This window comes from Neomonachus schauinslandi, chromosome 16, assembly GCF_002201575.2.
Source record: "Neomonachus schauinslandi chromosome 16, ASM220157v2, whole genome shotgun sequence".
In the NCBI taxonomy this organism is placed as follows: domain Eukaryota; kingdom Metazoa; phylum Chordata; class Mammalia; order Carnivora; family Phocidae; genus Neomonachus; species Neomonachus schauinslandi.
Window position 1 is genome coordinate 56,347,038 of NC_058418.1, and position 21,021 is coordinate 56,368,058.

Here is a 21,021-nt window from a genome sequence, read left to right on the forward strand (position 1 = left end):
TTTCTAAAGAATGATCTATAACTAATAACTGTAATTTTAACAGCTCAGTGGGCTGAGGGAGGAGGAGGGGTGGCTTCTCAGTGGAAAGTAGGGCTGTTTTTACTAAAAGCAGGGGGAAGCAGTAAACGTCTTCACCTACTCACCTCCATCTTCCTCTTGGGCATGGGCACATTCGAGTTCTCGCTCATGGTAAGAAACTCACTGGAGCGGGCATTTTCCACACTTACTTGATCTGACGTGCCTTGCGAGCTGTCTGTGGGTACGCGGGGCCTCATGCGGCCCGACCAACTTCAGGCGTCAGGAGGAAAGCGTGCATAGTATTTCTGTCCTGCTTGGGCTGCCTTTCCATCTGGATGGGGGCTGCCAGGGATGGGGGGCCGCCCCCCCCACACCACCCTCAAACTTACATTTTGCTCATGGATTTTGCGGGTCACAATTTAGACAGGACGCAATGGAGTTGGCTTTCCTCCTGTTCCACAAATCGGGGGGGGGGGGCCGCTGGGAAGGCTCACACGGTGGGGGGGGGGGGGGGAATCAGGCGGAGGCCTTTTCACCCACGCGCCGGGGCCCGGGGCGGGGGGGGGGGGGGGGGGCTGGGAGGCCGGGCGCAGCTGGGGCCACACGTGGAGTCTCCGTGTAGCTGGGGCTTCCTCACAACATGGCAGCCCCAGGGCAGTCCGGGGGACACAGGGGACGCTGGACGGTGTTTGTTGACCAGCCTCAACACCGTTTAGAGTGACTTGTGTCACGCTCCATTGGTTGAAGCAGTCACAGGCCGCCCAGGCTGAGGAGCATGGGCAGGGTCCCCACCTCTCCATGACAGGAGCGCCACGGAGCTAGCAGCCATGTCTGGAAACCACTGGGTGGGGCGAGGAGGGAGCAGAAGCATCTTCTTTGCTACGCATCCCGCCTACACTTTGTTGAAACGTATTTTCTGCCCCCTCCCCGGAAGCCCTGGTTCCTTGAGCCCCGGACAGGTAGACCCTTCCCTCACCCCACGGTGGGTGCCTGGTCGTGGACACTCACCTTCTTCAGAACGTGGCCCTTCCCTTGGGAATACTGATCCCCAGCCAGGGCGTGAGGCTGGGGTGTCACTGTGTGAGCCCGTCCCCAGCAGAGGCGAGCTTCTTGGCGGGGGTGAGAGCCTGATGGGGTGTTTCCCTGACCCCTCCCTTCCTTCTGCTCCTTACCTCTCGGGGTGAGGCTGGGCCACCTTCCTCGCTGTCACCGCCGACGTGAGGCCTCTGCCAAAACGTGTTGGAGAGAACAGGAGACAGGAGAACAGATCAGGCCCTCGGTTATGGTTTCTGTGGGGCCGGGCACGGCTGTAGCTGAGGGAATGGGGGCAGGTTAGGAGGGTCCCCACGCCTCAGTTCTCCCACCTGCAGGCTGCTTGTGAGGGCCGTGTTAGCGCACGAAAGCGGCGTCGAACAGCGCTGGGCCAACACTCAGCAGCTAACTGGCGTGGACTGCCATTCCCGAGGAGCCGGGCAGGATCCCGCTGGAGATACGCCCAGGAGCAGAGCCAGAAACAAGGATGGACTGTCAGGAGTTTGTGTGTGGGGTCACGTCAGGAAGGGCCAGTGGGGCGAGGAGAAGCCCATGGAGGTGATCCTGCGGGGCTTGCTGGGCCAGGAAGGGCCAGGCACACAAGTCGGCGGGGCCGGCCCCAGGGAGCGAGCCAGACCCGTGTCCACCTACCTCCACCGGGGCTGGCTGACGTCCTCCCAGGGGAGTGGTGACCTGGTCCTGGCCACCGGCCGTGTGTACGGAGAGACAGGGCTCTGGCAGCCCGAGAAACCTCAGCCCCCACCGCCGGGGTCCAGCCGCCAGGAAGGGCGAGGGGATGGGCTAGGGGCTCCATGGAGTGTTGTCACCTCTCAAAAGAGGGACATGTGCCGGGCGGCCCAGGGTTCAGCTTCCAGCTCAGGGCTTACTAGCTGTGTGTCCTAGAGAAAATCTCTTAAACTCTCTGTTCCTCACCACCTCCCTCTGTAAAACAGGGGCAGTGATATCACCTACTGTGAGGATAAAGGGCTTACAACAGTCCCTGGCCCCAGGAAGTACTAAAAAAGACTACATATTTATCACTTATGCAATTCAAGCACTTTAGTATTAAATTTTGATAAGTCTTAGATTTATTAGGTCTAAGAAATCATCTTATAGTACTCATATTATCTATAATTATACACAATATTTGCTAATTACTCAGTGATGTGATAAATTGTTTATATATTTATCTAATTTTATAATTATCTCTCATTAGAATTTATAAATGTAGTAATTATTCAATGATTATATAAAGATTGAAACTGTTACAATTATATAAATAAGGAAATAATTATAATGCAATTGTTGATTATCCTGTCATTTCCTATTTACCACCTGCTCTTGAGCACAGGCAAGGACCGGCTGGAACAGGGCCCTGGCGTGCGGGGGGTGCGGGGGGTTCGGGCCGTGCGGGCGGGGGTGCGGGGGTGCGGGCGGGCGTGCGGGGTCAGTGTTGGTAGAGCGAGCGGCCGATGTGTGAACGTGGCGGGTCGCACGCCAACTTGGGCGGGAAGGGCTCCGGGAGGCGGGTGCTCCAAGCTGCCTGGCACGTCGTAGGTGCTCAAGGCACGTCCGCTCCCTTGCCGGCGCGTCCTTGCTGTGAAGCACGGAGGAGCGGGAGCCCCCGGAGGGGGTCGTGTGGGGTCGGACGAAGGTGCTAGGGTTACTGGAGGGCATTCACAGACTCTCCGCAGCTCCGGTTTTCCAGGGAGCGCGCTCTACGTGGAAGCGCAGGTTCGCCGCCCCCCGCCCCAGACGCGTTGTTTCTCGCGGGAGGGGGGCCTCAGCCGGTGTGGGGGGGGCCCAGGAACGGACAGCGCGCGCCACCCCGGAGCGCCGGGAGTGGAGCACGCGGCTGGCGTGTGCACGGGAGACAGGAAGGCCTTTCACGAGAGCTGGGTGGGCCGGCCGTGTGGGTCGACTTCAGGGCTCTCAGCGGTGAAACGAGGGGATGTGAGCAAACCTGAAATTGCCTGTGGTCGTGGGGCTACGTTTCCTTGGTCGGGGGGACGACACTTCTGAGACAGGCCCTCGGTTCCAGGCTTTGCTCACACACGCATCCACCACCTGGTTCGTGGAAGGCACGCTCCTCTTCTCCTTTTTCCAAATCGTGAGGACCCGAGGGAGCTGGGAAGAACAAAGAATCTGGAAAACAAACATCGCTCAGAGAAAGGCAACAGGAAGGGACTCTGTTTTCGTGGAGAGCTTCTGGGGGCAAAAATCACGGTGCATTGGGCAGCCCCAGATGTCCCCCTCCGTTCAGCATTTCCCTTCCTGTAGCACCTGCAGAAGCCTCCCTTCTGACCTCCCTGCTGCCCCTCCGTCCAAAACAAGCATTGAGCAATCAGGGCCAGTTAGAAATCCCGAGCCCGGAAATAAAGTGGCTGTTGCTTTGACGCCCTTGCATGTCTGTTCGGGGTCCCAACAGGGGCAGAAGCTAGGCTCGCAGGAAGCAGATGGCCTGGCCCACTGTACATTTCGGAATATTTCAACTGCAAGGCTGGCCGGGCTGTTGCATCACTGGGTCAGACGAGGGCCACGGGAAGGCGGCCAGGAGGGGAGAGGAGGAGGAAGGGGGACGAAGGGGGACAAAAGTGGGAAAAGCACCTAGTTCTCAGCCAGGTGCACCTGCAAAGGGCTGCTATGGGGGCTGAGGGTTCAAATCCTGACCGGGTCGCTGATTAGCTGCGAGACACTGGGGAAGGCCTTCCCTTCTCCGAATTTCAGTATCCTTGGCTCGAAAAGATCTGTCACGCCCACTTCACATGGCTGCTGTGAGGGTAACTGCCCTGTCCTCGGGTTGCTATGAGGATGGCAGGAGGTCATCCATGCCCGGTGCTCAGGCCCGGCCCGCTGCCCGAGGTGGCGTGTTGGGGCCAGGCTCTGCCTGTGGGCAGGTGGTGTGGGCACAACTGCGCGGACTGCTCAGGGGGCGTAGAACCGGACAGAGGGAGCAAAGAGATTCCCAAAAGGGCCTCCCCGCCCCCGAGCGCCTCCCTGCTCGCTGCCCGGGAAGCGGACCTCCACGGAGTGCTAGCAGGCTCCCCCACCCTCTGGCTTCCAGCCGAGTCAGCCAGTGGGGGCCCCGGCAGGAGTCGGAGGGAGGAGAGAGGCCAACGTGTGTCCACCCCAGTCTTCTCCCTGCATCTCCCCAAGTCAGCCGTGCCGCTCCCAGGGCCCTGGTCTACACGTGACTGGCCCTGGGTGCCAGGAACCATTCCCTCTTCTTGTCCCTTTGGGGGCCACCTCCTTGGGTGGTGACAGCCTTGCCCCACCAGTCCTGCTCCTGCACTTTCTCTTCTGCTTCCCTGAGTCCAGGGCTCAGCAGATCTGGCCGGTCCGGCCCACTGCCTGTCAGTGTCAGCTTGGACCGAACGCGGCTATGCTCCCTTGTTTGCACGCGCCCTGTGGTTGCTCTGGCACCACCGTGACGGAGGGGAGCATTTCCAGCAGACGCCGCACGGCCCCCACAGCCGAAAACACTCACTGTCTGGTCCTTGATCTCAGCTTTCTGGAGCAGTGTGCCGGGCTCTGCCTCCAACCGGCCGCACCGGAAAGACCGACCCTCCGCGAATCTCCCCAGGGCGCCCGGCTGCCGATCGTTTGATCACTGGCGTCACGTGCTCTTCACGCAAAGGAGTCCGCTTTCCCGAGTTTCCATGTTCCCGGGAGGAGAGGGTCCTGACGTGCTCCAGGTGTCGACGACACTCCTCTCCTCCGAAGAGGAGAAGACCGTGGCTAGGCCCCCGATTGCACCCCCTCTAAGTGTGAGCTGAGGCTGTTCGGGGTGCACCTCGGGGTCACTTCTTCCTCCCAGGGCTGCGGGAGTCGGGGTCTGAGAAGCGTCACACATTTCACTGCGTGTGTGGCCCTGCTCTGGCCACCAGTCGGGGGCTCGCTGCTGGGGACATGCAGATATCTCTGGTTGTCACTGCTGGAGAGGTGGGGGCTGCTGCTGTCCAGGGGATGGAGGCCGGGTGCCACTCACACGCCACAGTGCACGGGACAGCCTCCCTGCCCCACAACTAGAATCATCCGTCCCCACTGCCAGTGGGGCCAAAGCGATGCCCTGGGGGAGACGCTAATCTTCATGCAGGAGGGACAGCCTCTGCTTTGCTCTCCGTTCAATCCCTAGCACGTAGCACCTGCTCAAAGTTCCCGATGCACGAGAAAGCATTCGCCGCTGGGAGGGCCCTGGGCTGAAATGTGCTTCCTGGGTTGAAGGCAGTATGGGATCCACGTTCCAGCCCAGGGCACAGGCTCTGGGGGGGGCTCTGAGAATAGAAACGGGGCACGTGGTGGCCAGGGGGCACTGGCCGGGCCCTGATGGACGGGGAGGACAGGGTAGCTGGTCGGGAGGCGTCTCAGGCTGGGGCCCAGACATGCTGCAGGTGGCAGGTGGGGGCCCCTCTGCAGGTCTGGGGATGCGCACCAGGGAGGGAGACACCAGATTGCAACAGCCGTGTGGCCCAGTGAACGCTGCAGGACTTCCAGCCAAGACACAGTTTACTCAAGAGCCTGTCCTTCGGAAGTTTCGGGGGGGAAGGTGTGGAACATAGGCTGTCCTGAAACTCAAGGTGATTCCCTAAAGTTGTCCCTTTCGTTTCCTGAGCATGATGCGGGCTGGGATCACTTCCCTCCGTCTCAGGCCTGCAGACCTGGCGGCACCAGAGCTCGGGCCCTGCCCCCTCCGCCGGGTTCATGGCCGCGGGACTCGGTTTCCCCCCTGGCAAATGGGTGGGAAGCCACAGAGAGGGTGCTCGGGAAAGGGGCCCTGGACCCCGCACAGTGAGCCCAGGGTCCCTGCACTCGCCTTCGCAGGCTCCTGACCTCGCCTGCACCCCACCGATACCCTCCTCTCCCCACTGGGGGGGACGACGTCGGCTGCAGGGACAGCGCTATTTGGACTCCCCGCTGGTCTCTGTACGTTTACCACCCATGAACACACCTCTGGTGGGGAGTCACACAGGCGACTTACACACCACGACTTCCCGTGCCTGTGACCGCACTCAACGTTGACGGAGACCCGGCCAGGCGGTTGTGCTCCCCGGGTCTCACCCCCCGGGCCGTGAGCACACGGGGACCCCTGCCTCCTCCTGCGGCCGGGCGCTCGGTCGGGCCCCACGGATGGCATGGCGTGCCGGGTGACACACACACACACGGCAGAGCTGGGATTTTGGGGTCCCTGCGTGCTGGCACACGGCGCCCACATTCCTGCGCGAGCGTGCACTCCTGTCCTCACCCTACCCACTCTGAGGCCCACACGGGACACTGGCCCCGGGGCAGGAGGGCTTTGCTCTGGGAGCTGATGACACCGAGGGTCAGGATGGCAAGGGCGGGAGAGGCCGAGGGGCGGGAGGGGAGAGGCGGCGATGACCCCAGGCAGCGGCTGTGGCCTGTTCCGCCCAGACTCTGTCCTCACTCACCAGCTCCGATGACACCTCCGTGACCTCCGTGCCCCCCAGGCGGCTCTGGTCCTCGTCCTGCCGGCGGCTGTGAACGGAGCTGCTCCCGCGTGTGTGCAGGTGACTGAGTAGACCCTCATTCTCGGCTCCCGTGGCTGGGTTCCTGGGCGCACAGCTCCTGGATCACAGGCTAAGCCAATGTACAGCTTTGTGCGGAAAAGGCCAACTGTTGGGCGCCTGGGTGGCTCAGTTGGTTATGCGACTGCCTTCGACTCAGGTCATGATCCCGGAGTCCCGGGATCGAGTCCTGCATCGGGCTCCCTGCTCAGCGAGGAGACTGCTTCTCCCTCTGACCCTCCCCCCTCTCATGTACTCTCTCTCTCTTTCTCGCTCTCTCAAATAAATAATCTTAAAAATAAAAAGGAAAAAAAAAGGCCAACTGTCTTCCAAGGTGGCCGAAACTTCTGCATCCCCAGCTGCAGCGAGTGAGAGCCCGCAGGGCTGAGAAGCTTGATTTTCAAACCTTTGGTCCGTCTTGATTCGATGAGGTGAGTGTGGTTTCGGCCTCGGACACCAGAGTGGCATCCATGTGGGCGATGGTTCAAGGACCCAGCTCTGCTGCTCACTCCCGAGTGAACGTGGACGGGCTATCGGCCACCACTGTAGTTGATAGTGAGTTGGGTAGAAGCCTCATCTCCCTTGCCCAGAGTCTTAGAAGGTTCCAGAAGGAAGGACCGTGAGGTAGAGAAGGGGGAGGCCCCCACCATGTCTGTATGTTAGTGCTCAGAACGACCTTGGGAGGGAGCTCCCTTCATGGTGGGAGGCTCTTTGCAGATGGGGCTGGTTAAGGACCTGGAGATGGGGAGGTGGTCCTGGATGAGCCGGTGGGCCTGGCGTCCCCACAGGGTCCTGGAAGGAGGACCAGTCAGGCAGAGAGACGGGAGAGCCACGGACCAAGGACTGCGGCGGTCTCTGAGGCTAGAGAAGGGGAGAGAACATTGTCCCTGGAGCCTCCAGAAGGAACCAGTCCTGCCGACACCTTGACTTGAGCCCCGTGAGACCTGCGTTGGATGTCTGACTTCCGGAATCTACATGTGTCGTCAGAGAACAGAAGAGAGCGAAGGTGTTTCTTCAGCCACTGGGTACGTGGTCATCTGTACCACGGCCAGAGCAGATGGACACAGAGCCTGTGTGAGCAGACGGGAGGCCCAGGCCTGGCGCGGCCCATGGCCCAGGGTCCACGGCGGAGACGTGCTGCCCCCCGTGTCCTCCTGCCCATCTTTCTCAGACCTGCCTTCTCTTCTGTCCTTTCCTGTGGGTCCAGGGCCCTGACGGGGTCACACGGGAGCTGGGCTGCCCCAGCGCTTTGGGGACTTGGGGTGAAAACCCCAAGGTTGAAAATAGCTCTGTGCCCCTGTGCGGTTAAATTTCTGCTGCTTGGCCTGCTGTGAGGGCGACGGCTCGCACAAGCCACTTCCTCCTGACTCGAGGCTGCCAGCCCGTCCTCACGGGCATGCCCTCCTCTGCCATGCCCTCTGTGGCAGGTCCTGCGTGGCCAGCCCCGGGGGGGGGGGGCACCGCCTTCCAGCTGTCCACGGGGACAGCCACCACACGCTCCCGGACCCCCGGCCACAGCGGCTGCTAGTTCAGGTGACTGCTTTTCTGTGTGACTGTTACAGTCTTCCTCGTTTTGAGGTTAAAGTCAGTCCTTCCTTTCTCTGGTGTGAAAGTCAACCATGATGCCGTCACAGCGAAGACCATATTTCCACCCGAAACCACGGTGAGTGCAGGGCCTTCTTGAGACGTTCTCCTTAGCTTCCTCCGGGTTCTTGGGCTCGACCTAAAGGAAATTCTTAGTTGGAAAATCTGAACAACATCGGAGACACATCATGTAGATTGTGTGGGAGGGAAGGAATTATTTTCTAAGCGAGGTTTACAATTTCTGTTTCATTTCAGACATGAGCGTTTCAAACAGTCCAAGGAGATTTTTTTTTTTTTTTAAAGATTTTATTTATTTGAGAGAGAGAGAAAGACAGAGAGCATGAGAGGGAGGAGGGTCAGAGGGAGAAGCAGACTCTCCGCCTAGCAGGGAGCCCGATGCGGGACTCGATCCTGGGACTCCAGGATCGTGACCTGAGCCGAAGGCAGTCGCTTAACCAACTGAGCCACCCAGGCGCCCCATTTTTTTTTTTTTTTAAGATTTTATTTATTTGACAGAGAAATAGAGAACACAAGTAGGCAGAGAAGCAGGCAGAGGGAGAAGCAGGCTCCCCGCAGAGCAGGGAGCCCGATGCGGGACTCGATCCCAGGACCCTGGGATCATGACCTGAGCCGAAGGCAGCTGCTTAACCAACTGAGCCACCCAGGCGCCCCAGTCCAAGGAGATTTTATAAAAAGCCCGTGTTCACTGTGGAGACACGACCTGACCGTTGCCAAATAGGTGCCTGACTTACGCCCCAGCACATCGGTCGTAGGCGTTTGAGGGCTTTTGGATGAAGGGACCACCAAAGGAGAGGCTGTGTGACTGGGTCAGCAATTTGAAAGCGGCCGGAATGTTCTAGAACTTACCCTCACACTGTCCCTCTAATGCAGATCCTGTGTTCTCACTCTGAACCGCTCTGCCCATCAGAGGAGAGTCTTCTCGTGGCCGGAACACCTGCTGAATGGGGACCAAGACCGAGGGCCAGGCCGGGCCGAACTTTCTTGAGCCTGGAGGAAACAGACGGCAAGATTTCGGCTCACGGCCTGTGTTGATGACGGCCAAGGCTCTGAGGGGAACGTGGTGTGTAGGGGAGGAGCTCTGTGTCCTGTGGACGAGAGGGTGTCATCTGGTTAGCAAGGGGACTCACACTTGTGGGGGACTCACATTTGTGGAGGACCACTCCTCTCCCCGCCCCTCCCAAGCATCTTAGCAAACCTTATTCCCATTGCTCAGACGAAGAAACCAAGACTCCGTGATGTAAGCAGATCGCCCAGGTCTGGGGGACAGACCAGAATTGGCCTCGAAGTTGGCCAGCGCCAGGGGCAGTGTTGTTTGACAGTGGACATCCGTCTCCCCACCTCTGCCTTACTCGCAGAGCCCTGATTCTGTTCTGGCATCTACTTCTTCCCCATGTGACTTAGGGAGAGGGTCCCCCTTCTCAGACCCAGCCGTAATTCCTGACCCCTCCTACGACAGCGATGTCACCCCCTGGCCCCGACGGTGATGCCCACGCCGGGCAGACACCATCTGGAGGGGGGCTTCCGGGAAAAGTCTCCTCACTCCTTGTCAGCTGGAGGCGGAGGCTGGGGCCGGGGAGGTGACCGAAACGCGCCTCCCTCTTGCTGCCAGCCTGTGGGTGATGCTGACGGCAGGTGGCAGGGGAGTGCCGCTCCCCGCCAGCTCTAGGATTCCTGGTTTCTAGGGCAGACACCCCCTCGAGTCCGGAGTTTGCTCCTTGCAGCCCCCAGCGTCCCGAGGCACAGACCTAGTCCCCTCTCCTCCCCACACGAGCTAGAGAAGCCCCAGGCCTCTGCAGCCTCAGCCCTGCCACTTACAGAAATGGCCTCTCCGGACCTCCCCCTGCTCTCCCGTACTGCCCAGCTCCCGGTGTGGCCGGGGGGAGTGACGTACCGTGTGCAAAGGCAGGCCCTGTCGGGCTGTCACCCCGCCTTCCCGTGGTGCTACCTCTGCTGCTCCCGGGGGACGGGCACCCCTCCGCTGGCTTTGCTCGTTCTTCCTCGACAGGTCTGGGCACTTTACATGCTGATGAGTTAGTCGGTGGTGGTGACGCCAGGCCTTTCCAATCCGCCTGGGAGAGGGTGGCCGGGCCTCTGAGGACAGTGGTGCGGCCCCGACGGGTCCTGGCCCCGAGCTTGTGGAGGGCCGGGCCCCTTGGTGTGTCCTCGTGGGACCCAGGCCGCAGTGTGAACTGTGGACGCAGGCGCCCCTGCGCTCGAGCTAAGCCAGAGAGGAGCTTGCTGACAGGACGCCGGGGGCTGGAGGAGGGGGCCAGAGGCCAGGAAGCCGCCCCTCGCTTCTTGGGGGCTTGTGTGCTGGTTTCGAGGCCCACCCAGCTGCAAGGGGGCCTGGAAAGCGAACATCCAGCATTTTCGGCTCCTGGCTCCGGGATGGGAGCGTCCCTCAGCAGCAGAAGGGCCTTGAAGGTGGGGTGGCCCAAATCAGGGACGAATACTCTCCAACGTCACCAGCAGATGTCCCATCCATGCTGCCCGGGTAAGTAAGAGTGAACCGTCCTCTACCTCCAAGACAGCTTTGTTCTGGGGTCTTGACGATCAGTGTGCGGTCGGCAAGGACTTGAACCAGGGGTTTACCGTGTTTTTCTCTGGGTGCTCTGCTTTTGAACCCTGGAATTTGTGACCCATCCCTGCCGATTAAAAGCCTCTAGATAACCGCGAATACGCTGGTCAAGAGTGACCAGTGCAACCGTCCCCCCCCATGCCCAGAAACGTCTCGAGCGCTCCTGCCATCCCCAGTCCCGTCACGGTCGAGGGGAACGACGCCCTGGCCTTCCTGCCGTTTCCTGTGGCCACCGTGGCGGGGTTATGGCAAACGGAGCGGCTCAGGGCAACACAGCGTATTCTTCTACATTCTGGGGCCCCAAGGTCCAGCATCGGGGCTCCTGGGGCTCAAGTCAGGATCCTCTCCCTATTTTAAGGTCAGCTGATTAGTAACCTTAATTCCGCCTGCAACCTTAGTTGCCCTTTGCCATAGGCCAGCACATGCTCGGGCTCCGGGGAGGGGGCCGGCCTCATGATCCTGCCCACCACACCGGACTAGGCAGATCTCTCCCAAGTTCTAAGAAACGCACCTCCTTTCCTTCTCTCGCCTGTCCCGTAGCTAATTACGCCACGCTCCTCTCCACAACACTCAATGTTTTCTCTCGCAGATATCTGGTTATCTAACGATCCCACGGATGCTCGCTGACCAACCATGTGCCACGCCTGGGTCCACACCCACGAGTAAAACAGGCTCCTGTCCCGTGCAGCTCTTGGTCTCACGGACGACAGTTCGCATCTCTGGAGCGCTTCCTGTATTGCCGCCTCCGGCTGCACAACCACCTGGGGGAGGATTGTCATTGTCATTCCTCTCTTACAGATGGGGAAACTGAGGCACAGCCGGTTCAAGGTCACACGGCCTGATCAATGGCACAGCTGCGGGAATGCAGGGGTGCCGCACTTAACCTTTACTCTCCTTTGGTGCCCACTACGGAACATACTGTGAGAGCAAAACATTACGTTGCACGTCGGAGAAACATGGCAGCTGCCCGTGGGGGGCACGCGGCTCAGCAGCCCAGGCCGGCCCCCGCTCTCTGCGGATGTGGAGACTGGAGCTCAGACGCCATTCTTCTCGCGCTAGAATCCGGGTCTCCTGAACCTGGTGGCCTTGTCCTTCGGAGGCGTGGCATCCTACGGTTGACAGGGACCTCAGAGCACCCAGCCCCACCTCCGTCCCCAGGGCAGGGCTCCCGACCGCAGCACCCTGACCGCTGATCCCTCCCAGTCTCCGTGGGTCCATCCTACGTCAGGATGGACTGAGCGCGGAGTGGCTGCGCTGTCCCCTACGGCCGGTCCTCCAATGGCCGTCGCACGGAGTGGGGCCGCGTGCCCCCAGCCAAAGATCAATCCTGTGCCCCATCCGGGCCAGAATCTGCTCTCAAGATGGGGCCTGGGCATCTGAATAAAAACACCACCCCAACTTTAAGAGCCATCTTAGATTTACAGAGAAATTACAAAGATAGGGTAGGGGGTTCCCATTCAACCCCTAGACCCCCCCTTTTACTAGCACCTGCCCTTATGATATAGGGGTCTGGCACAATGAACAGACCAGAGTTGATCCGTTACTATCAGCTAAGTCCGCGCCTTATTCGGATTTCCTTGGCTTTACCTGACGTCCTTTCTCTGTCCCGGGATCCCACGCTGGGTTCGGCCGTCCGGTGTCCTGAGGCACCTCTGGGCTGTGACGGTTTCTCAGACTTGCCTCGACAGCTTTGGGGAGCACTGGCCAGGCGTTTCATAGACTGCCCCTCAGTTTGGGTTTGTCTCTGGGAGACTGGAGTTACAGGTCGTGGCAGGAAGACCCAGAGCTGAGGGGCCCTTCTCAACCCGTCCTGTCACCGGACTCCTCACTGCGGATGCTGCCCTGGGTCGCCTGGCAGGCTTCCCTGCTGGACGGTTTTCCGAACCCCTTTCCGTGCTCTGGCAGAAACAAAAGGATGGGTTTCACCAGCAGAGCTCACTCTGGCTGGACTTCCCCGCCGTCTTCCCTCGGAGGGCAGGCAAGAGTGCATTTCAGTTGGGAGGAGATGAAATTTTTGAGTAAGCAAATTTGGGATTTGCCATCTTAGGTCTGTCCCAGACTTACCGGTCTGGGTTTTCTCAAACCAGAGCGTGAAACTCGACCCTGCCGCAGGTGGACCACGGGGCCTGTCCCCCAGCTGGTATACTGTCCTCCAGGGCTGCCGAACAAACTGTCCCTGGGCTCAGCAATGCACAACACCCACCACTTTGACTAACTTTGTGGGTCGGGAGCTCCGGCAGGGCTCAGCCAGCTGGTTCTTCCATCAGGGACCCAGGTGGCCGATGAGCCGCTCCGGAGGGCCCACGGCAGCTTCTCAGACGGGGATGCGGGAGAGCTGGGCCCACTGTCCCTGTGTGGCCCCAGGGCCTCTCCAGGAGGGCACATGGACTTCCTGCTTGGTGGCTCAGGAACATCAGGGCGGGTGTCCTGGGGGACAGGAAGAGGGAGCTAGCTGCCAGGCCCCCGCAGCTGAGGCCTGGACAGGGCCACAGGGTCATCTCTGCCTTTCCTACTGCTCGAGGCAGGCACAGGGCCCACCGGACTGAAGTAGAGGACACAGGCCCGGCCTTCATGGGAGGAAGGTCACTGTATTCTGCCACTGTTGGAGATTCCTGGCTTGAATACTCGAAGCAGCGGGGGAGCTCACTCCTTCATGCAGAGCGGGTAGTTCTGTGGCGGGGGTACTCTGGAGCAAAGTTTGCCTTTTCTGTTGACAGGATCCCCGCCTCCCTGCTGTTCCACACGTCTGTCTGGGCCTGTCCTCCTGAGCCCCACGGAAGCTGCTGCCCCTTCCCCGGCCAGCTCTTCAGAATCCCGCCTGAGAACCACACTCTCTTCTCATGCAGGGCCCTGCCCTATCAGACGGCATAGACCTGCTCAGCTTGGTGGGAGCTCCCTAGATTAGCCCTTCCATCCCTCGGTAATGGCGGGGTTGGGGGTTGGGGGCTCACCTCTAGGTGTGGGTCCGTGTGAGTCCCAGATCTGAAGAGACGAGCACCTGGCTACGTTTCTGCTCAGGCTGGTTCTGTTGGAGGTCAAGTGATAGAGTTTTTATGACTGACTGTTCATTCATTTACTCCTTCACCTGCCACCTAGCTACCCATCCTCCATCCATCATCCACTCAACCACCCACCTCACCTCCATCTTCAATCCATCATCCCTCCATCCATCCATCCTCTATGAATTTAACCACCCACCTCACCTCCATCCACCACCCCTCCATCTGTCCATCCTCAACCCACACCCACCCCATCAAGGTGGTGCTGGGCTCAGGCCACAGGATCAAAGGAGTTGCCCTTGCCCTACTGGAGCCCACAGTGATTTAGTGACTGCACACAGTTCTAGGGGGCTCCCTTTCAGAGCTTCTGAGACTTTGGGACGTGGCTAGTTCTCTCCTGAGTCTCCCTGGCTGCCGGGGACTGGGTAAAGATGATGGTTCAAGGTTGGACCAGCACATTTGCATTTTTTGCCCTTTTGGTCTCAGTTTTGCAGAGGAAACTTTTCTGGAAGTCTTAAAAAAAAAACAAGAAAAAACACGCACACAGGAAACTGTGTCTTGTGTTCTTTGTAGCGAGTCTTGTGCTAATTTTGAACCAGTTTTATTTTTCTTTATTTTTAAACCCTGAGTCTAAAGTGTGAAGAGAGAAGCTTCCTCTGGCGAAGCAGCAACCTCTGGAGCCGCAGAGGGCGGTGGGGACAAGCGACCCCTTGGGGTGGAACGCTCGCATGGAGGCTGGGGCAGGGTCCGGCAGGGGCAGGGTCCTGGTGGAGTTCCTGCCCTGAGGCCGGCCCGACGCTGGGCTCCCAGTCGGGGGTCGGGGTGCAGCTGTGGGGCACGGACATGCTGTGAGCCTGGCTCTGGCCCCCCCCCCCAGGTGCGTGGCTGTGGGCAAGCGGCCCTGTCCGTGCTCCAGCTTCCTCGCCTCTGAACTGGGGGTGATACAGTGGGCACCCCTCGCTCCAGGTTATCGTGGGGGTGACAGGCGTGAACACACACGCACGAGCTGCTCCCAGGGGTGGGAGGTGCCCAGCCCTGGTGGCCGGGGCAGCGGAGTGGAGGCAGGGGGCCAGGGAGAGCCGCCACATGAGGGGATGCGGGCCGCGGGGACTGCTCGGCGGGGGTCGGGGACAGTACCCCAGGGTGGCACAAACTCCCTTGTCGGTGCTCAAACCTGGTGGGTTGTGCTGCTGGGTCCCCAGGTGCGAAGGTGTGACTTCCTTGGCCACCTGGTAAGGCTGTGCTTTCCCAGGACTTCCTCTGCCACCGTGAAAAAGCAGCCACCACAGGCCGGTGACTTGTAAGCCCCGTCTCCAGGCCAGCTTGACAGATTCTGGAACAGTCTCAGGACTGCTCTATTTGACTCCTCCGCCAAGATGGGCCACAGGCAACCTCAGACTCAACACGTCTCGGTCCAGACTCCGGATCTCGACGGCGGCCCCCGTCCCCCCAGGCTGGCCCCCTCCCTGCTCCCGGGTCTCAGTCGAGGACCGCCCAGAGACCAGACGCCCGAGTCGCCCTGGCCGCCCGGCTCCCTCCCGGCCAGCAAACTGCTCTTGCCTGGACGCCGCGGGGTGGCTAAGTTCTCCCTGCAAACACTGGCCACCCTCCCCCTCTGCTGTCTCCATAGCAACGGAGCCATCACGTAGCCACACAAACTGGACGTCGCAACTCCCGCGCCAGAAGCCGGAGTGGGACTTTGAGCCGCACCGAGGTGGTGGCTACTAGCCCCATGTGGCTATTGAAATTCAAAGTCATTAAGCCGTGACAGCCTCCCTGCTGGCGACCAGGGTGCCTGCTCTGCCCCATCATCCACAGAAGAGCCGCAGAGAATGTTCTAGAACCTGACTTTGGGAGTCAGGACCCATCTACCCCCCTCTGCCGCTCACACACCTGTCCAGCCTCCTCTCACCTCCCTCCCAGGTCCCTGACGCTCAGCCTCATGTTCCCGTCCCAATCCTCCCTTACTCCTCCTCCAAGGCCCCAGGCTGACAGAGCGCTTGGTCCTTGAGGGTGCTTGCACGTGGCAGAGGTCGAGGCCCAGGAGCCGGGCTACCCAGCATGGGGGGCCTGGTTCAGGAGCACGTGCACCACAGGGCTCTGTGCTCCTTTCCTGGCTGGGGGTCCACTCTGGGCTATCTTCAAGAGGGACCCTAAGTCAGCAGCAACAGCCCCAAGCCTGGATCCACTATGGGCAGGCCCCTTGCCTGGATGACCTCAGCTTCCCCATCTTTAAAATAGGAATGAGACCCACCCCACAGGATCACATACAGAAATGGGGTAGAATGCCCAGGGCACGACAGGAGTGGGATATCTAAGTGCGGGGTCATATTGTTTGGTTGATGAACAGGAACTCAATAGGTCATAGTTATTATTAGAACGAAGAGTCCCAATGTATGGGCCAATGCACTTAGTCCTCTCTGACCTGGTGGGGTGGGTGTTCCTGTTGCCCCATTTTACAGATGGGAAAACCGAGGCTTAGGGAGGCCAAGTGATTTTGCGTCAGGCAGTAGCCTGCAGATGGAGCGGGGCGCGTGGGGCTCGGAAGTGGGGTCTGTTTCTGGGATGGTGCCATCCCCCCGTGTGGCCACCGAGAGTGGGCTCTGCTAAAAGGCGGCCCGGGGGGGGGGGGGGTGGGGGACTGCAGTGGCTCCCAGAGCTGTGGGACCAGCTCCCGTCCCGACTCTTCTCCTTTCTATTTCAGCTCTTCTCATTCTGAATTTCGTTTCGCCTCACGCTCCTACCTTGACACACACGCGGGAGCGGGCGAGGTTTCGGGGACCCTCAACACCAGGGCGGTTCCACGCTGGAGAGGGGCCCGGCTCACAGGATTAGTCATGCACCTTTCTGATAAGAAAAGTGAAAACGTGAAGTTGAGGACGGAAGGCGCCCAGCTCCGCACGTCTTGCCCGAAGGAACGAGCGACTCCCAAAGAGGAATCGTTAGTGGAAGTCCCACGTTTCGCTGGTGGCTGAAGGGGAACTGGCGCGGGGGTCTGGTTTCAGGACCTCACCTCACCTCCCCTCCCCGCGGGAGGGTCTGGCGTCCACGCCGGGCGGCCGGGCCCCATCGGGGCACCTGGGCCAGCGCCCGAGGCCGGGTCTTCCTGAGCAGCCACCAGCTGGGCGTGTGGCGGGGCCGCACGGTTGCGACACGGCCCCTGAGGTTTCTGCGGAGCCTCCCGTCAGAAGGCAGCCCAGGTGCTGTGGGCAACGCATGTGGCGGAGACCGAATTAGAGCCCCCAGAACAGACGCCACCCCGCCTGCTTCACGGCAGGGCCCGGCTCAGGACCCGCACCCCAACGCCGACGCCTCGGCCGAGTCGGGCACTCGGGTCCGGGCCACTGACGCTCTCGGTCAGACCCCCTGGGTCCGCGGCCGGCCGCAAGCAGCTACCCTCAGGAGGCCCCCTTCCCATCTGCATGGTGGGCACGGTGCGCCCGTGAACATGACCCCCTCCCAGGGAGGCTGCGAGGCCCGAGCGACCGGGACGCACGGGGAGCGCTCACCTTGGCCACGGGCATGGTGAGCACACGTGCAAAGTCAATGTTCACGGAGCGAGGATGGGAGGGGGCGTCCTTGAACCTTGCTCACCCGGGACAGGGATCTGATCCAGCTACTTAAACGTGTTGGGAAGTCATTGTAAATGTATAGAAAACCTGGAAGAACAGCGCAAACAACACGCTCCTGCTTCTTCCCCAGACTCACGGATGCCTGCTGATGGCTTTATGAGGGAACACCTTAGCTCGCAAGGCTGAGGGCCACAACTGGGTGGCCTTCTGTGTCGTCAGTCACACAGCTGTCTCCAGTTCTGGGATGCACCCATTATGCCCTCTGCCCCCAAAGCCTGCGCCCCTTGGGGGTCACCCGCACCTCTCATGAATACTTTGTTACTTTCTACCGTGAATGCTTCCACGCATCCTTTGGACCTGTGTTTCCCAACGTCTTAGGGACCCTCCTAAGTATCACGATACTCTGCAGAGGCCTCACCGTCCGGTCCTCACGCCGCCCGTGTGTACTGAGCACGCACTGTGGGCCGAGCCCAGCACTAGGAGCCCCGGCTGCAACAGGGCCGCGAAACAGACACAGCCCTTTTCCGGGGCTGGAGACGGAGCTAATCGGGACCTGAGGAGTCTGTGTCCCCCACAGCGTGGCAGGTGCTGGAAGACCAGCAGAAAGCCACTAGAGATGCTGCAGGAACCTTACCTTTCCCGGAGTGAGGGCAGGCTTCCCGGACGAGGGGGCATCTGCAGGTGGAGTGGCAGGAAGGGGCGCCGTGTTTGCAGCCAGAGGGCAGGGGAGGCGGTGAGGCGACAAGCCGGGGCCTCTGCGGCCTGTGGGCTGAGATCAGACCACGCAGGGCTCGTGGGGGCCACGCCTTGCGAGCCTCCATGATTATCAGGAGGTTCAGCTGTGCTGAACCCGCTGCCCGGCTTTAGCCAGCACGTGTCCTTAATTAGTCACAGCAGTTCTCGGCCTCGGATCAGTAGCCACACATACGTGTGCCAAATCATCTGCGATGGGAGCTGCTGTGAGGGCTCCCGGCTCCCACAGAGTCCATGTCCCACCCGCTGGACACCATTGTGTTAGCTTCCCCTTATCTCTGCCGTTTATAAACGCTCTCCCGCAAGACACTGGCCACCTCCCAAAGCAAACAAAGAAACCCCAGACCTCTTGTTTGTAGTCAAAGTTTCAAAGTACCCTAGGTCTCGCCCTACATTTCAGATGCCCCAGAACATATTAAAGGCTCTGAGAAGTCCTGCAGCAAAAGCCCAGTGCTTCCCAAACTCAACAGTGCAGGGTACCCTTATCTTCCATGACCCCCGGGAAACTCATGCAACTAATGTTACATAAAAAAATCTTCTAGAAAACAAGGCTTATTTCTGCCAATGAACCAACTGAGGTGTGGGACCCAGAAGTGTCCAGCACAGAGGGGAAGGCCAGCATGAAAAGCAGGGATGGCAGGATGGCTTTGGAAGGGTTCACTCGATTACTCTGGAGGAAGCAGAGGGGCCCTGAAACCTGGGGACAGCCCTGGCTCCTGGGTGGGCCGTGCTCTCCTCCTGCTGGACACAAACCCCCTCACAGGACACCAGCCTCGGACAAGGTTGCCCCGAGACCATGGTGCAATGGGACGAAACAGGTCACTTGCCCCCCACGAGATAGCAAACATTCTCCCTTCTCGGCTCAAATGACGGATCGCTGCCTCTTCACCCCGCAGCTTCATCCTCGTGCTGCTCTCCTGCCCTGCAGGTGAAGGAGCGAGACCCCCAATCAGAGGATTGCCCCCATTTCCGAGCACCATTCGGGAGGGAACCCAGCCCTCAGGCCCTCCCCAAACCGCCTCCCACAGCGGGCTCTGACCCCCCTCTCGCCCCAAGGTTCCCGCCGGAGAGTCAGCCCTCCTGTGGGGAGGAATAAACGGGATTATCCCACCGCCAGGCAGGCAGGCTCCTGGGAGGCTTGGACTGGAGGGCGCCGTCACCCTCGGAAACATACAGGTCTCTGAACATATCCCTGTTGCTTGATGAGTGAAGCACCTTTCTGAGAAGACGAGTGTATTTTACCAAGATACTCGCTGTGATAAGGCTTGACTCGGGGGGCCTGTGTTTTCAAAGCGAGCTGCGGACCAAGAAGTCCTACATAAGGAGTGATGCAAAGATGGGTGTTGCTGCCCTCTCCCGGGTCCGAACCTACGCCGTCTCCCCAAACCGGAGCAGAGCCTCTCCCGTCCCAGCCCACGCCTGCCGGCAGGGCGCCCTACAAACTGGACTGGGTGCGCTCTGCGTGGAGCAGGGTGAGGACTTCCACGTGCCCGCTCAAAGGGAAGGACATGGGTGGGGGTGCTGGGAGGTCACACGCAGCTCCATCGCTCAGTAACGGAGTGACCTTGGCCGAGTTTCTCCGTTCCTGCCCTTCCTGTGCTGCATGTGCACCCGATCCCTTGACACCCACCACCCTGCGAAGCGAGTGGAGGGCTTGTGGGGGCTGCTGTCATGCCAGCATAAGCCGGGCGGCTTAGAACCGCGCAGACGGGCCCTCTCCCAGTTCCGGGGGTCGGAAGTCTGGCATGGGCCTCCCGGGGCTCAAGGAAGGTGTGGACGGAGCCGTGTTCCTTCCAGAGGCTCTGGGGAGAACCCCCTTCCTCGGTTTCCAGCTCCTGGAGACACCGCGTTGCCCGCCCGTGGCTCCTCCCTCACCCTCCAAACCCACGTGGCAGGTGGCGCCCCTCCCCCCGACCTGCACCGCCGCCTCCCGCTTCTGCTTTTGGGACCCTAGTGGTGATAGTGGACCCACCTGGCTGACCCACTCTGCTCTCTCCATCTTGGAGTCAGCTGATTAGCGAGCTGAATTCCATGTGCAGCAGCAATCCCCTTGGCCGTGTGACCTGACCCACCCACAGGCACGGGGGTTAGGGCGTGGGCGTCTCTGGAGGGAGCACTGCCCACCGCTCCACGCTCTACTCGTCGACTCATTGTTGCCGTTATACAGGCAGAGAAACCGAGGCTCTTACTGTCAGAGCCGCTTGCCTAGGACTGCAAAATGGTGAGGGCTCTGGCGAGACCCCTGGCCCCTTCATGTGGGGACCCCCCCCCCCGCTACCTGCAGCCCCCACAGGCCTGACCCAGGCCGTGCACTTCTGCATTTTTGCTCTCCATGCCCCCCGGGCTCGTTCCGTTCCCGCAACCCGAGCAGGTGCGGAAACCACACGCCCCCCACCGCATTCCCAGCCCCCGCCGCGCAGGTGGTCTTCCACCAAATACCCGCCACTCCCTTCCCAAGCCAGTTTCTGTTCATTTAATCAGACCCCTTGCGTGTTGAGTTGAGACCAGCTGGGAACATGGAGGGAGGTAAAAATAAGAAACCGATAGGACTCCGGGCCCCACAGGAATGGTTCTCGAAGGCTTTTATTTTCCACTTTGGAGGCTCACTAATGAGAAGCCCTTGCCTCTTTGTTGACCGCTGTTTTGCCCGTGGGCCCGCTGGGTGTGGGCTTGGGAGTGAAAGCTGCGGGGTCAAGATGCCCTCAGCATTCTGGGGGAGATGCAGATCTGGAGGGAGCAAGCTGAAACCCTAGAACGAAATTCTCAGCGAGGTGCTGCTCCCACCAGAGATGACGTACATCTGTGCCACCCCAGCCTCGAAGGAATCAGAATCTCGGGGCTGGAAGGGCCTTGGGGCACAGACCCTGGAGCTCACACTCCTCCGTGTGGGGGGCGGACTCGGAGCCCCGAGGGAGCTGTGCACAGACGGTGGTGTGCGGAGC